We start from the raw sequence: 15,290 nt of genomic DNA on the forward strand, positions 1-15,290 counted from the left end.
ATCCCTACCCCATTCACAACACCCCCATCCTTATCAAACACACATTCCATTAAACTCTTCCCACCAAACGCCTTCTTAAAAAAGAACCTAGTGCACTTCTCATCTTCTTCCAAAACTTTCACCCTAGCATGAAACATAATCTTTTTACCTTTCGTCTCAACATATTGATTAACCTGTTGTCTTGCTTCTCTCAACTCATTCGTAACATCCATACCAAGCACCCTCAACTTCCGTAAATACTCCAATCGTGTCTGCCACATAACCAACTCCCTCCTTTCCTTCTTTGCCCTAGCTCGCCCCATATTCACAAAAAATAACCTCACTTGCACTTTAACATATTCCCACCATCGACCCACCGACATAAACCACCTTTTCCTCCTACGCAAACCTAAATAAAACCTTTCAAAACTTTTAACCACCCACTCATCATCCATCAATCCCACATTCAACTTCCACTGTCCCCTCCCCATCATAATTTCTTCTGCAAATTCCACCTTACATAACAAACAAGCATGATCCGTAAAAGGCAATCTTACCCCAATCAATTCTACCCCATTCATACGTTTTGAAAAGAAAATAAAATCGATCCTTGAACACACCCTCCCATCCTCACTGAAAAAAGAAAAAAACCTTTCAGACGACTTACACAACCTAACCGAATCAATTAAACAAAAATCCTCCACCATTTGTCCCAATTCCCTACTAGATCCATCTAACTGTGCTCCCTTCCTACCCCCCACCCTATCCTCCGTCTTAAGTACGCAATTGAAATCACCTACCAAAAAGACCATCTCCCTCCCTGGCAACCATAACTTGACATGTTGGAATAATGTCACCCTCTCCTTCCTCTCCACTGGTGCATAAACATTAATTAACTTAAAACATACACCCCCATACCTGAAGAAAACCACCATCACCCTTCCCTTTTCCACCTCCACCACCCTGACTACTTGAAAGTCAAAACTTCGGAATAGTACTGCCACCCCACAATTCCGTCTAACCCCAAAAGAAAAGACCGAAGGACCCAATGTCCAAGGCTGGCTCTGCAACGGTCCCGATAGATTACACTCTTGCAGACAAAAGATATCCGCCTTTTGAACCTCCAACGCCTTGAAAACTACCACACGCCTTGGAGCTCCCTGAATGCTTCTAACATTGAGGGATGCAATACAAAGAGACCTCATATTTAATACTCATCAGCACTCTTCATACTACACCCCTCATGTCCCAGATCGGAACTTTTTAGTCAACGTCTCCTCCACCACCTCCGAAAAACTCTTCGCGGAGTCTGCCACTCTACGACTAAAGCCACCTTCAGGCTCCTCAGAACAAACAGAAAGTGGAGAACAACTTCCGTCGCCTTCCGAAAATACATCCAACCGGGGGGAATCAGGTGAGGACACACTTTCGCACTCCCGAACTCTTTTTTCGGTACTGCAGCCCTCTCCTGCATCCATCATCGCGGCTTCTACAAACCTACCTCCCGCCTGCCCGGGTTCCTGCTCTATCCGGCCAATATCTGGCAACTCCGCGGCACCAAGTGGAGGATCCTGGATTACCTCCAACAGTGACACTTCCTGCTGGGGCGTGATATCCATCCCAGGATCCACAACGGCACTTTGTACCACACTCATAGCCACCTTAACAACCGCTTCCTCCGACACCACAGCAACCGCAGGCTGATCTTCCGGCGGCGGTTTGACAGCCGCTCCGGACGCAAGAGAGAATTGCTCCACCAATCTATCCACGTGCGCCGACCGCTCCGCCTCTATCCTCCTCTCCTCCTCCTCCTGCCTTTCAGCAGCCTTCTTGCGCTGCTCTCTAAGCACGGGGCATGACCATGCCCCATGTCCCACATCACCACATATATCACATTTTCTGGGATTAGGACATTCAAAGGCTATATGCCCCTTCTGCTTGCAATTGCGGCAGAACTTCTGATCTTCGACGCAGTGCTCCCCAGTATGCCCAAACTTAAAACACTTGCGACAAAATTCAGGACAATTGGGGTAAAAAAGGTACCCCTGATTCCCCCCGATAGAAAAGTTCTGCGGAGGATGTATCATCCCTCCGTATCCCTTTTCATCTGGCTTTAGAGTTACCCAAAACCTCCTCCTACCGTTATACACTCCGAAAGGGTTCCTCACATATTCAGGTTCTCCTACCTTCGACGCATAACGGCTGAGAAAGGCCCCGATAGCATCATCCGGAACAAAAGGGTTGTACATATGTACAGTTATACACACCTTCCGAACTGCCATCGAAGGACGAAATACAATACCACGAAGTAATGGGTGCTCCGCTTGGGTCAGACTCCGCTCCATCAGATGTCGCGCTCCCCAGATAGACTTGAAAGTGACGTCAAAAAAACCGCGGTATCCAAAATCTTGAAGGCAAAAGATCTCCCCACGAGGCATCTGAAGAAGACCTTCCACGATTTGCATCTGCACCTCCTCCAGCGAAATCCTCCTCCGACGTTCTTCATCCTCGATGCAGATCCGTACCGTATTGGGAAAGTTCGGTACCGCCATCTCCACGATCGCAACTCGTTCCTAATGTCAGCTCTGTCGGGGCCCCCAATAGCAGCACCCGGCTTAAGACCCCATTTAAGGGGCCGATGCCGGGAGGCCGAGGGCCGAACTCCGCTAACACTAGGACCTCCTGACCAGACCGCCTGTACAAAGTACCCTTGGTCTTAGCCAAAAGGCCGAGAAGCGATAACCCGAACTGGGCGCCGGGCCCGGCCCGGGCCCGCCACCCTCACTCCGCACAGTCGCAGCGAGCTGCCATGCGCGCCCGGGCCCCTGGGCCATCCGCCCGCTGCACACCCACCGCCCCCACCCCCCAGGGCACTCCCTCTGCGGATCCCCCGCGCCGGACTGCAGCCCTGCGCCGGCAACCACAGCTGGAAGGGACGGCCTGCACCACCCCTGCGTCCAAGCCCAGCACCCCTGGCTCGCACACTCTCCTCTCTCTTTCTTTCCCTCCCTCCGCCTGCCTGTCTATCTCAACGAGGCCCGCCGGGATCGAGGCGGCGCGGCCTGAAACATTTGCATGGGTCCGCCCCCAAGGGGGGATCGGGGCCCCCCCCCGCTTCGCACCTCCGCCTCCCGCTCAACGAGATCAGCTGCTGCGGCTCCGTCCCGCTGATTGACTGGACCCACCTAAGCACCTGACAGACGTAGCAGGCCTTACTGTAATCTCATCTAATCCTCTTAAGCGCTGCCTGCCGGCTGCTGCTGCTGCTGTGAACAACACTCACTCACTCTCTTGTCCTCGTCCTCGTCAGCCACCCAGCACAGTGCTGGCTCACTGGCTCCAAAGCCACCATCAGAGGGAGACACAAACCAAGGCATGCAAAAGAACCACAGGAGCCAGGCAGCAGCTGCTGCAGCTGCTGCTGCTGCTGCTGCAGCAGCACAGCCGTCAGCTGGCCATGCTACCTTCAAGCAAGCAAACACACTAGCACTTTAACCCTTCAATGCACCCTCAACCAGCATGTGCCTTCATGACCAAGGCCAGCCACACACATGGCATGGCACGGCACGGCACGACAGGACAGGACATGGAAAGTTACGTTACGTTACAACGGACATTACCTACCGCAGCACAGTTCAGTTACGTTACCTTACGTTACATGTCGCGACCAAGACGCCGCGCACTCACTCGCCTGCAAAAGCAACGAGCTGGGAGGAAAGAAAGGAAGGAAGCAACCAACCGACCGACCCTGGACTGCTGCCGCTGCTCCCCAGGTCGCTCGGCCCTTCCTCGGCTCGTTGCTCTGCTCTGCTCGGCTTTGCTTGGGTTCTGCTTTTGGTCACAAATAAGAGAGGTGCACCGGTCCTGGAGGTACTGCAATACCAGGTCAATGCGTGGAGTGGACAGAGCAAGCTCTTCTTCCATCTCCCTGTTCTAAAAATCCATTTAATATATGGTCCCCAGATAGGGGACGTATCAGATATTAAACTGATAAGAACAGATTTTTTTTTTTTTTTTTTTTTTTTTTTTTTTTTTTTTCCAAGAGCCCGAGGTGCGTGCTCCTTGGTGCAGCATTCCGTGCACATGGCAGCAGAAGCCCTATACGAATTCTGAGACCTCCGAAAAGGTACCCAGACTGATTCCTCCCCCCCCCCATGGGAGGGTCGGATCTATGGGACTCACCCCGAAGGGTGAGAACCCTTTCCTTTGGGGTACTCCCATAAGGGAGAAACCCCCTTAGGCTTCACCGCCATAAGGCAGTGGTCAAAAACGAAAGTGCCAAATCGAAAAACAAAAGGGTGAACGTGGCCTCGCAAGAAGGTTTGGTGACCGTGGAAATCAAATCAAATTAATAGGCACACGTGTTCTCACACATAGTGATTAAATAAATAGAGTAAATAAATAAATAAGGGCAGGCCATAAAATGACCCAGCCAAGTACAAAAATAAATTCACTCCATGCCCGAATGGTGCTATGGAGGAATGTGCATAGATGGCCGCCTGTGCAGAGACGTGCGCTCACCATGGCAGCGGCGTGCAATACTGCACATGGTGACTCCGACATTTAAGTCAGGGCAATCAAAGCACCTCGGGCTCCATGCATTCCCAGCCCTAAGGCCAGAGGATCAGTGTCATCTCTCCTCCCAGTAAGAGAGACTACACTTGATCTTAGCCAAAAGGCCGAGAAGCGATAACCCGAACTGGGCGCCGGGCCCGGCCCGGGCCCGCCACCCTCACTCCGCACAGTCGCAGCGAGCTGCCATGCGCGCCCGGGCCCCTGGGCCATCCGCCCGCTGCACACCCACCGCCCCCACCCCCCAGGGCACTCCCTCTGCGGATCCCCCGCGCCGGACTGCAGCCCTGCGCCGGCAACCACAGCTGGAAGGGACGGCCTGCACCACCCCTGCGTCCAAGCCCAGCACCCCTGGCTCGCACACTCTCCTCTCTCTTTCTTTCCCTCCCTCCGCCTGCCTGTCTATCTCAACGAGGCCCGCCGGGATCGAGGCGGCGCGGCCTGAAACATTTGCATGGGTCCGCCCCCAAGGGGGGATCGGGGCCCCCCCCCGCTTCGCACCTCCGCCTCCCGCTCAACGAGATCAGCTGCTGCGGCTCCGTCCCGCTGATTGACTGGACCCACCTAAGCACCTGACAGACGTAGCAGGCCTTACTGTAATCTCATCTAATCCTCTTAAGCGCTGCCTGCCGGCTGCTGCTGCTGCTGTGAACAACACTCACTCACTCTCTTGTCCTCGTCCTCGTCAGCCACCCAGCACAGTGCTGGCTCACTGGCTCCAAAGCCACCATCAGAGGGAGACACAAACCAAGGCATGCAAAAGAACCACAGGAGCCAGGCAGCAGCTGCTGCAGCTGCTGCTGCTGCTGCTGCAGCAGCACAGCCGTCAGCTGGCCATGCTACCTTCAAGCAAGCAAACACACTAGCACTTTAACCCTTCAATGCACCCTCAACCAGCATGTGCCTTCATGACCAAGGCCAGCCACACACATGGCATGGCACGGCACGGCACGACAGGACAGGACATGGAAAGTTACGTTACGTTACAACGGACATTACCTACCGCAGCACAGTTCAGTTACGTTACCTTACGTTACATGTCGCGACCAAGACGCCGCGCGCGCACTCACTCGCCTGCAAAAGCAACGAGCTGGGAGGAAAGAAAGGAAGGAAGCAACCAACCGACCGACCGACCCTGGACTGCTGCCGCTGCTCCCCAGGTCGCTCGGCCCTTCCTCGGCTCGTTGCTCTGCTCTGCTCGGCTTTGCTTGGGTTCTGCTTTTGGTCACAAATAAGAGAGGTGCACCGGTCCTGGAGGTACTGCAATACCAGGTCAATGCGTGGAGTGGACAGAGCAAGCTCTTCTTCCATCTCCCTGTTCTAAAAATCCATTTAATATATGGTCCCCAGATAGGGGACGTATCAGATATTAAACTGATAAGAACAGATTTTTTTTTTTTTTTTTTTTTTTTTTTTTTTTAGAGCCCGAGGTGCGTGCTCCTTGGTGCAGCATTCCGTGCACATGGCAGCAGAAGCCCTATACGAATTCTGAGACCTCCGAAAAGGTACCCAGACTGATTCCTCCCCCCCCCCATGGGAGGGTCGGATCTATGGGACTCACCCCGAAGGGTGAGAACCCTTTCCTTTGGGGTACTCCCATAAGGGAGAAACCCCCTTAGGCTTCACCGCCATAAGGCAGTGGTCAAAAACGAAAGTGCCAAATCGAAAAACAAAAGGGTGAACGTGGCCTCGCAAGAAGGTTTGGTGACCGTGAAAATCAAATCAAATTAATAGGCACACGTGTTCTCACACATAGTGATTAAATAAATAAATAAATAAGGGCAGGCCATGAAATGACCCAGCCAGGTACAAAAATAAATTCACTCCATGCCCGAATGGTGCTATGGAGGAATGTGCATAGATGGCCGCCTGTGCAGAGACGTGCGCTCACCATGGCAGCGGCGTGCAATACTGCACATGGTGACTCCGACAATTAAGTCAGGGCAATCAAAGCACCTCGGGCTCCATGCATTCCCAGCCCTAAGGCCAGAGGATCAGTGTCATCTCTCCTCCCAGTAAGAGAGACTACACTTGATCTTAGCCAAAAGGCCGAGAAGCGATAACCCGAATGGGGCGCCGGGCCCGGCCCGGGCCCGCCACCCTCACTCCGCACAGTCGCAGCGAGCTGCCATGCGCGCCCGGGCCCCTGGGCCATCCGCCCGCTGCACACCCACCCCCCCCACCCCCAAGGGCACTCCCTCTGCGGATCCCCGCGCCGGACTGCAGCCCTGCGCCGGCAACCACAGCTGGAAGGGACGGCCTGCACCACCCCTGCGTCCAAGCCCAGCACCCCTGGCTCGCACACTCTCCTCTCTCTTTCTTTCCCTCCCTGTCTATCTCAACGAGGCCCGCCGGGATCGAGGCGGCGCGGCCTGAAGCATTTGCATGGGTCCGCCCCCAAGGGGGGATCGGGGGCCCCCCCCGCTTCGCACCTCCGCCTCCCGCTCAACGAGATCAGCTGCTGCGGCTCCGTCCCGCTGATTGACTGGACCCACCTAAGCACCTGACAGACGTAGCAGGCCTTACTGTAATCTCATCTAATCCTCTTAAGCGCTGCCTGCCGGCTGCTGCTGCTGCTGCTGCTGTGAACAACACTCACTCGCTCACTCTCTTGTCCTCGTCCTCGTCAGCCACCCAGCACAGTGCTGGCTCACTGGCTCCAAAGCCACCATCAGAGGGAGACACAAACCAAGGCATGCAAAAGAACCACAGGAGCCAGGCAGCAGCTGCAGCTGCTGCTGCAGCAGCAGCAGCACAGCCGTCAGCTGGCCATGCTACCTTCAAGCAAGCAAACACACTAGCACTTTAACCCTTCAATGCACCCTCAACCAGCATGTGCCTTCATGACCAAGGCCAGCCACACACATGGCATGGCATGGCATGGCATGGCATGGCATGGCACGACAGGACAGGACAGGACATCGAAAGTTACGTTACGTTACAACGGACATTACCTACCGCAGCACAGTTCAGTTACGTTACCTTACGTTACATGTCGCGACCAAGACGCCGCGCACTCACTCGCCTGCAGAAGCAACGAGCTGGGAGGAAAGAAAGGAAGGAAGCAACCGACCGACCAACCGACCGACCCTGGACTGCTGCCGCTGCTCCCCAGGTCGCTCGGCCCTTCCTCGGCTCGTTGCTCTGCTCGTTGCTCGGCTTTGCTTGGGTTCTGCTTTTGGTCACAAATAAGAGAGGTGCACCGGTCCTGGAGGTACTGCAATACCAGGTCAATGCGTGGAGTGGACAGAGCAAGCTCTTCTTCCATCTCCCTGTTCTAAAAATCCATTTAATATATGGTCCCCAGATAGGGGACGTATCAGATATTAAACTGATAAGAACAGATACTACACTTGATCTTAGCCAAAAGGCCGAGAAGCGATAACCCGAACTGGGCGCCGGGCCCGGCCCGGGCCCGCCACCCTCACTCCGCACAGTCGCAGCGAGCTGCCATGCGCGCCCGGGCCCCTGGGCCATCCGCCCGCTGCACACCCACCACCCCCACCCCCCAGGGCACTCCCTCTGCGGATCCCCGCGCCGGACTGCAGCCCTGCGCCGGCAACCACAGCTGGAAGGGACGGCCTGCACCACCCCTGCGTCCAAGCCCAGCACCCCTGGCTCGCACACTCTCCTCTCTCTTTCTTTCCCTCCCTCCGCCTGCCTGTCTATCTATCTCAACGAGGCCCGCCGGGATCGAGGCGGCGCGGCCTGAAACATTTGCATGGGTCCGCCCCCAAGGGGGGATCGGGGGCCCCCCCGCTTCGCACCTCCGCCTCCCGCTCAACGAGATCAGCTGCTGCGGCTCCGTCCCGCTGATTGACTGGACCCACCTAAGCACCTGACAGACGTAGCAGGCCTTACTGTAATCTCATCTAATCCTCTTAAGCGCTGCCTGCCGGCTGCTGCTGCTGCTGCTGCTGTGAACAACACTCACTCGCTCACTCTCTTGTCCTCGTCCTCGTCAGCCACCCAGCACAGTGCTGGCTCACTGGCTCCAAAGCCACCATCAGAGGGAGACACAAACCAAGGCATGCAAAAGAACCACAGGAGCCAGGCAGCAGCTGCAGCTGCTGCTGCAGCAGCAGCAGCACAGCCGTCAGCTGGCCATGCTACCTTCAAGCAAGCAAACACACTAGCACTTTAACCCTTCAATGCACCCTCAACCAGCATGTGCCTTCATGACCAAGGCCAGCCACACACATGGCATGGCATGGCATGGCATGGCATGGCATGGCACGACAGGACAGGACAGGACATCGAAAGTTACGTTACGTTACAACGGACATTACCTACCGCAGCACAGTTCAGTTACGTTACCTTACGTTACATGTCGCGACCAAGACGCCGCGCACTCACTCGCCTGCAGAAGCAACGAGCTGGGAGGAAAGAAAGGAAGGAAGCAACCGACCGACCAACCGACCGACCCTGGACTGCTGCCGCTGCTCCCCAGGTCGCTCGGCCCTTCCTCGGCTCGTTGCTCTGCTCGTTGCTCGGCTTTGCTTGGGTTCTGCTTTTGGTCACAAATAAGAGAGGTGCACCGGTCCTGGAGGTACTGCAATACCAGGTCAATGCGTGGAGTGGACAGAGCAAGCTCTTCTTCCATCTCCCTGTTCTAAAAATCCATTTAATATATGGTCCCCAGATAGGGGACGTATCAGATATTAAACTGATAAGAACAGATACTACACTTGATCTTAGCCAAAAGGCCGAGAAGCGATAACCCGAACTGGGCGCCGGGCCCGGCCCGGGCCCGCCACCCTCACTCCGCACAGTCGCAGCGAGCTGCCATGCGCGCCCGGGCCCCTGGGCCATCCGCCCGCTGCACACCCACCACCCCCACCCCCCAGGGCACTCCCTCTGCGGATCCCCGCGCCGGACTGCAGCCCTGCGCCGGCAACCACAGCTGGAAGGGACGGCCTGCACCACCCCTGCGTCCAAGCCCAGCACCCCTGGCTCGCACACTCTCCTCTCTCTTTCTTTCCCTCCCTCCGCCTGCCTGTCTATCTATCTCAACGAGGCCCGCCGGGATCGAGGCGGCGCGGCCTGAAACATTTGCATGGGTCCGCCCCCAAGGGGGGATCGGGGGCCCCCCCGCTTCGCACCTCCGCCTCCCGCTCAACGAGATCAGCTGCTGCGGCTCCGTCCCGCTGATTGACTGGACCCACCTAAGCACCTGACAGACGTAGCAGGCCTTACTGTAATCTCATCTAATCCTCTTAAGCGCTGCCTGCCGGCTGCTGCTGCTGCTGCTGCTGTGAACAACACTCACTCGCTCACTCTCTTGTCCTCGTCCTCGTCAGCCACCCAGCACAGTGCTGGCTCACTGGCTCCAAAGCCACCATCAGAGGGAGACACAAACCAAGGCATGCAAAAGAACCACAGGAGCCAGGCAGCAGCTGCAGCTGCTGCTGCAGCAGCAGCAGCACAGCCGTCAGCTGGCCATGCTACCTTCAAGCAAGCAAACACACTAGCACTTTAACCCTTCAATGCACCCTCAACCAGCATGTGCCTTCATGACCAAGGCCAGCCACACACATGGCATGGCATGGCATGGCATGGCATGGCATGGCACGACAGGACAGGACAGGACATCGAAAGTTACGTTACGTTACAACGGACATTACCTACCGCAGCACAGTTCAGTTACGTTACCTTACGTTACATGTCGCGACCAAGACGCCGCGCACTCACTCGCCTGCAGAAGCAACGAGCTGGGAGGAAAGAAAGGAAGGAAGCAACCGACCGACCAACCGACCGACCCTGGACTGCTGCCGCTGCTCCCCAGGTCGCTCGGCCCTTCCTCGGCTCGTTGCTCTGCTCGTTGCTCGGCTTTGCTTGGGTTCTGCTTTTGGTCACAAATAAGAGAGGTGCACCGGTCCTGGAGGTACTGCAATACCAGGTCAATGCGTGGAGTGGACAGAGCAAGCTCTTCTTCCATCTCCCTGTTCTAAAAATCCATTTAATATATGGTCCCCAGATAGGGGACGTATCAGATATTAAACTGATAAGAACAGATACTACACTTGATCTTAGCCAAAAGGCCGAGAAGCGATAACCCGAACTGGGCGCCGGGCCCGGCCCGGGCCCGCCACCCTCACTCCGCACAGTCGCAGCGAGCTGCCATGCGCGCCCGGGCCCCTGGGCCATCCGCCCGCTGCACACCCACCACCCCCACCCCCCAGGGCACTCCCTCTGCGGATCCCCGCGCCGGACTGCAGCCCTGCGCCGGCAACCACAGCTGGAAGGGACGGCCTGCACCACCCCTGCGTCCAAGCCCAGCACCCCTGGCTCGCACACTCTCCTCTCTCTTTCTTTCCCTCCCTCCGCCTGCCTGTCTATCTATCTCAACGAGGCCCGCCGGGATCGAGGCGGCGCGGCCTGAAACATTTGCATGGGTCCGCCCCCAAGGGGGGATCGGGGGCCCCCCCGCTTCGCACCTCCGCCTCCCGCTCAACGAGATCAGCTGCTGCGGCTCCGTCCCGCTGATTGACTGGACCCACCTAAGCACCTGACAGACGTAGCAGGCCTTACTGTAATCTCATCTAATCCTCTTAAGCGCTGCCTGCCGGCTGCTGCTGCTGCTGCTGCTGTGAACAACACTCACTCGCTCACTCTCTTGTCCTCGTCCTCGTCAGCCACCCAGCACAGTGCTGGCTCACTGGCTCCAAAGCCACCATCAGAGGGAGACACAAACCAAGGCATGCAAAAGAACCACAGGAGCCAGGCAGCAGCTGCAGCTGCTGCTGCAGCAGCAGCAGCACAGCCGTCAGCTGGCCATGCTACCTTCAAGCAAGCAAACACACTAGCACTTTAACCCTTCAATGCACCCTCAACCAGCATGTGCCTTCATGACCAAGGCCAGCCACACACATGGCATGGCATGGCATGGCATGGCATGGCATGGCACGACAGGACAGGACAGGACATCGAAAGTTACGTTACGTTACAACGGACATTACCTACCGCAGCACAGTTCAGTTACGTTACCTTACGTTACATGTCGCGACCAAGACGCCGCGCACTCACTCGCCTGCAGAAGCAACGAGCTGGGAGGAAAGAAAGGAAGGAAGCAACCGACCGACCAACCGACCGACCCTGGACTGCTGCCGCTGCTCCCCAGGTCGCTCGGCCCTTCCTCGGCTCGTTGCTCTGCTCGTTGCTCGGCTTTGCTTGGGTTCTGCTTTTGGTCACAAATAAGAGAGGTGCACCGGTCCTGGAGGTACTGCAATACCAGGTCAATGCGTGGAGTGGACAGAGCAAGCTCTTCTTCCATCTCCCTGTTCTAAAAATCCATTTAATATATGGTCCCCAGATAGGGGACGTATCAGATATTAAACTGATAAGAACAGATTTTTTGTATTTAAGTTTATTTATACAAAACTGGTTATGGTAAAACAGACATCAACCTGTTTTAGCAGGAATACAAAGGTCAGTAATATTGGTACAGATAGACGATAAGCAGTACTGCGACGCAGCGCAGGGCAATACACGTTACAGTACGACTTCAGTTTACGGAAAGCTCAGTAGAAGCAGTGTACAATTACATTCCCAGACGTGGCGCATATGGTAAGCACTTTAGTGGAACATAACCTGGGGAAATGGGGGGGGGGAAGGGGGCCGAGGAGAATGGGGCTAGTCTTCAGCCTCTAGACTGTCCTTGAGAGAGTAGTCTCTCAGCAGGCTGTGGATAAGCCTGCGGCAGTCACGGACTGTGACCTGCTCCCTCCTCAGCACCAGGCGGTTCCTGGCAAACCATAAAGCGTCCTTTACGCAGCACATGAGGCGCCAAGCATCCTCAATGGCGCTCTCCGTGTGTGTCCCTGGGAAAAGTCCGTAAAGTACCGAATGGAAGGACAGGTACTTTCTCTCGATAGAGTCCTTGAGATCCAGCTCCAGGGCTCTGAACAAGGCCTGTGCAAACGGGCACTGCCAGAACAGGTGGAGGGAAGTCTCCTCCTCCACAATGCACTGTGGGCAGTGTCTATATCTGCACAGCCCCCTGGCATGCATAAATGTCCTTAGGGGGAGGCCTCCCTGAATGGCCATCCATGCCATGTCTTTATGTCTGTTGGTTAGCCTGCTCGACGACACGTTAGCCCAGACAGTCTTGGCTGTGGCGTCGGGGAGCCCTGGGATGTTCTCGATAGTGTCTTTGGCTCTGATGAACTTGTGGATCACACGGGGTAACCACAGGTCTGGTTTAACTCCCTCCAGTTGGTGTTCCCTTACAAATTTGCCCACGTCCGAGTAGAACCAGGGCATGGTCCAATTGTAAGGGACGGAGCTGTCCCACTTTTCCCACTTGAGCTGCCTCCACAGGGGCAGCAGGAAGAAGCGAGACATGGAGTTTCCAGCAGAGCCTTTCACTACGTCTCTGAGAGTCCTGCGCACGCAGTTGCACACAAAGAAGGTCCTCAGCATGGTAGGGATGTCAGGCACTCCTTTGCCTCCCTTGCCGGGTTCCTTGTACATCACTGCGCGCTTTACTCTGTCCATTTTGGAGCCCCAGATGAAGTGGAAAACTGCTCGGTTGATGGCTCGGTGAATGGTGACCAGCAGGGGCCACGCCTGAGCCACGTACTGCAGCACGGGAAGAATCTCGTTGCGCAGCACCAGCACTTTCCCTTCGATGGTAAGGTCTCTGAGGCTCCACAGCCCAAATTTCTGCTTTACCTTGTTGAGTCTCTCCTCCCAGCTTTTCAGGGCCGCGCCGTCTCTGCCGAACCAGACTCCCAGGATCTTTAGGAAGTCGGTTTTGACGGGAAACGGGATCGGCTCAGAAGTCAGGTCCCACTGCCCGAACAGCATGGTCTCAGACTTCCCGCAGTTGACCTTTGCGCCTGAAGCTCGGCTGAAGTCCTCGCACGTCTGGACGAGCGCTCTCACCGACCGGCGATCCGCGCAGAAGATGGTCACGTCGTCCATGTAGAGCGAGCACTTTATCTCTTTCTTGTCTCTGCCCGGCGCGGTGATCCCTCTGATCTCTGGATTTCGTCTGATGCACTCGGCGAAGAGCTCTATACAACAGACAAAAAGAAGAGGTGAAAGAGGGCAGCCTTGTCTGACCCCAGAGAGGACCTGGAAGGGGTCAGTCTTCCAGCCGTTCACCAGCACCGAGCTGCGGATATCAAGGTACATCAGGTTAGCATAAGAACAGAACATCTCCCCCAGCCCAAACCTCCGCAGTACCTGACCCATAAAACCATGAGACAGCCGATCAAATGCCTTCTCTTGGTCTAGTGTGACCAGAGCGGCACGGACGTTGCGGTCCTTGATGTAGTAGATCGTGTCTCTGATGAGGGCCAGGCTGTCCGCGATCCGGCGCCCTGGGATGCCGCAGGTCTGGTCGGGGTGGACGATCTGCCCGATGACTTTCTTCAACCTGGTGGCTAGTACCTTGGCGAGGATCTTGTAGTCCACGTTCAGGAGAGAGATGGGACGCCAATTTTTCAGGTCGCATCTCTCCCCCTTCCGCTTATACAGGATCGTGATCATTCCCTCTCTCAGCGTGGGGGGCATCCTGCCCTCCACCACCATCTCCTCGTACAGGTCGAGGAGGTCCGGGCCAATGAGGTCCCACAGCGTTGTGTACAACTCGGCTGGGAGGCCGTCACTGCCCGGTGTCCTGCCCTTCCTGAAGGATTTGGCGGCAGAGTGCAGCTCCTCCAGCGTCAAGGGGGCGTCCATGGCTGCGCGACCTGCGGGATCAATGGTGTTAGTGATACCTGACAGGAACCGTTCAGCAGCCTCCGGGTCTGTGTCTTTGGGGGAGTAGAGATCTCGGTAGTAGTCGACGACCACTTTCTGGACCTCCTCCTTCCCCTGTCGTACCACGCCTTCGCTGTCTCTCATTTCCGTCAGGGGCGTGTGGGCGGAGTGGAGCTTCCTGAAAAAGAAAGAGTTACATTTCTCACCCTTCTCCAGGTTCTCCACCTTGGAACGGAAGACGATTTGCTTGGATTCCTCCTCAAAGTGCCTTTTCAGGCCCTCCTTGGTCTCCTCCAGCTCCTCGTCCACGTCCCATCCGCACTGTTGGAGGTCCAACAGGGACTGCAGCTTGCGCTGCAGCCGTCTGAATTTCCTCTTCCTCTCACACGCCTGGAGTCTTCCTTTAGCCTGAAAGAAAGAGCGCAGCTTTACTTTAGTAAACTCCCACCACTGGGCTACAGTGGGGAACAGATACTTGGTACTGACACAATCAGAATATACATTACGCAGCTCCTCCACGATTTCCTGCCTCTCTAACAGGGCACAGTTCAGCTTCCAGGAGCCTGGACCGGGAGGAAACCCTTTGCCCAGGGCACACTGGAGCCGAACAGCCCTGTGGTCTGAGAAGTAGCAGGGCACCATGGAGCACTGCTGATGCTCTACCGCTCGAGAGGTGAACACAAAGTCTATCCGGGAACGCACAGAGCCATCCGGCCGGCTCCAAGAATAGTTCACGGAGCCGGTCCCGATGGAGCCCATAGCGTCCTTTAAGGATGCCTCTGTGACAATCTCTCTGAGCAGTTTCGAAGTCACGTCCAGGTTTGTTGCGTGGGTGGAAGTGCGCCCTCCTTCCTCGATCGGGCAGTTGAAGTCCCCGCCCATCACTATGGCCCTGGTGGTGGTCAGCTGGGTCCGCAGGTTCTGGAGTAGCTCCAGGCGTTGCTTCTTCTCCGGGGAGGCGTACACGGCGATGAGCCTGACAGGCTCCCCCGCCCAGGATCCGTCCACGACCAGAAGTCTGCCGCAGACCA

The 15,290-nt window shown here is 56.1% G+C and overlaps 6 non-coding genes across 6 annotated transcripts; all 6 read right to left on the reverse strand.

The window, feature by feature from the left end:
* Positions 1-3,827: 3,827 nt before the first annotated feature.
* LOC128466745 (U2 spliceosomal RNA) lies at positions 3,828-4,024 on the reverse strand. Its single transcript, XR_008345533.1, has one exon. It is a non-coding gene; the product is annotated as a U2 spliceosomal RNA (small nuclear RNA).
* Positions 4,025-5,786: 1,762 nt separating this feature from the next.
* LOC128466747 (U2 spliceosomal RNA) lies at positions 5,787-5,983 on the reverse strand. Its single transcript, XR_008345535.1, has one exon. It is a non-coding gene; the product is annotated as a U2 spliceosomal RNA (small nuclear RNA).
* Positions 5,984-7,743: 1,760 nt separating this feature from the next.
* Positions 7,744-7,934, reverse strand: LOC128466670 (U2 spliceosomal RNA). Its single transcript, XR_008345468.1, has one exon. It is a non-coding gene; the product is annotated as a U2 spliceosomal RNA (small nuclear RNA).
* A 1,144-nt stretch (positions 7,935-9,078) lies between these two features.
* Positions 9,079-9,269, reverse strand: LOC128466671 (U2 spliceosomal RNA). The gene has a single exon (XR_008345469.1). It is a non-coding gene; the product is annotated as a U2 spliceosomal RNA (small nuclear RNA).
* A 1,144-nt stretch (positions 9,270-10,413) lies between these two features.
* LOC128466672 (U2 spliceosomal RNA) lies at positions 10,414-10,604 on the reverse strand. Its single transcript, XR_008345470.1, has one exon. It is a non-coding gene; the product is annotated as a U2 spliceosomal RNA (small nuclear RNA).
* A 1,144-nt stretch (positions 10,605-11,748) lies between these two features.
* LOC128466734 (U2 spliceosomal RNA) lies at positions 11,749-11,939 on the reverse strand. Its single transcript, XR_008345528.1, has one exon. It is a non-coding gene; the product is annotated as a U2 spliceosomal RNA (small nuclear RNA).
* Positions 11,940-15,290: the final 3,351 nt, after the last annotated feature.

The sequence above is a fragment of the Spea bombifrons genome, chromosome 9 (genome assembly GCF_027358695.1).
Source record: "Spea bombifrons isolate aSpeBom1 chromosome 9, aSpeBom1.2.pri, whole genome shotgun sequence".
Lineage (NCBI taxonomy): Eukaryota > Metazoa > Chordata > Amphibia > Anura > Pelobatidae > Spea > Spea bombifrons.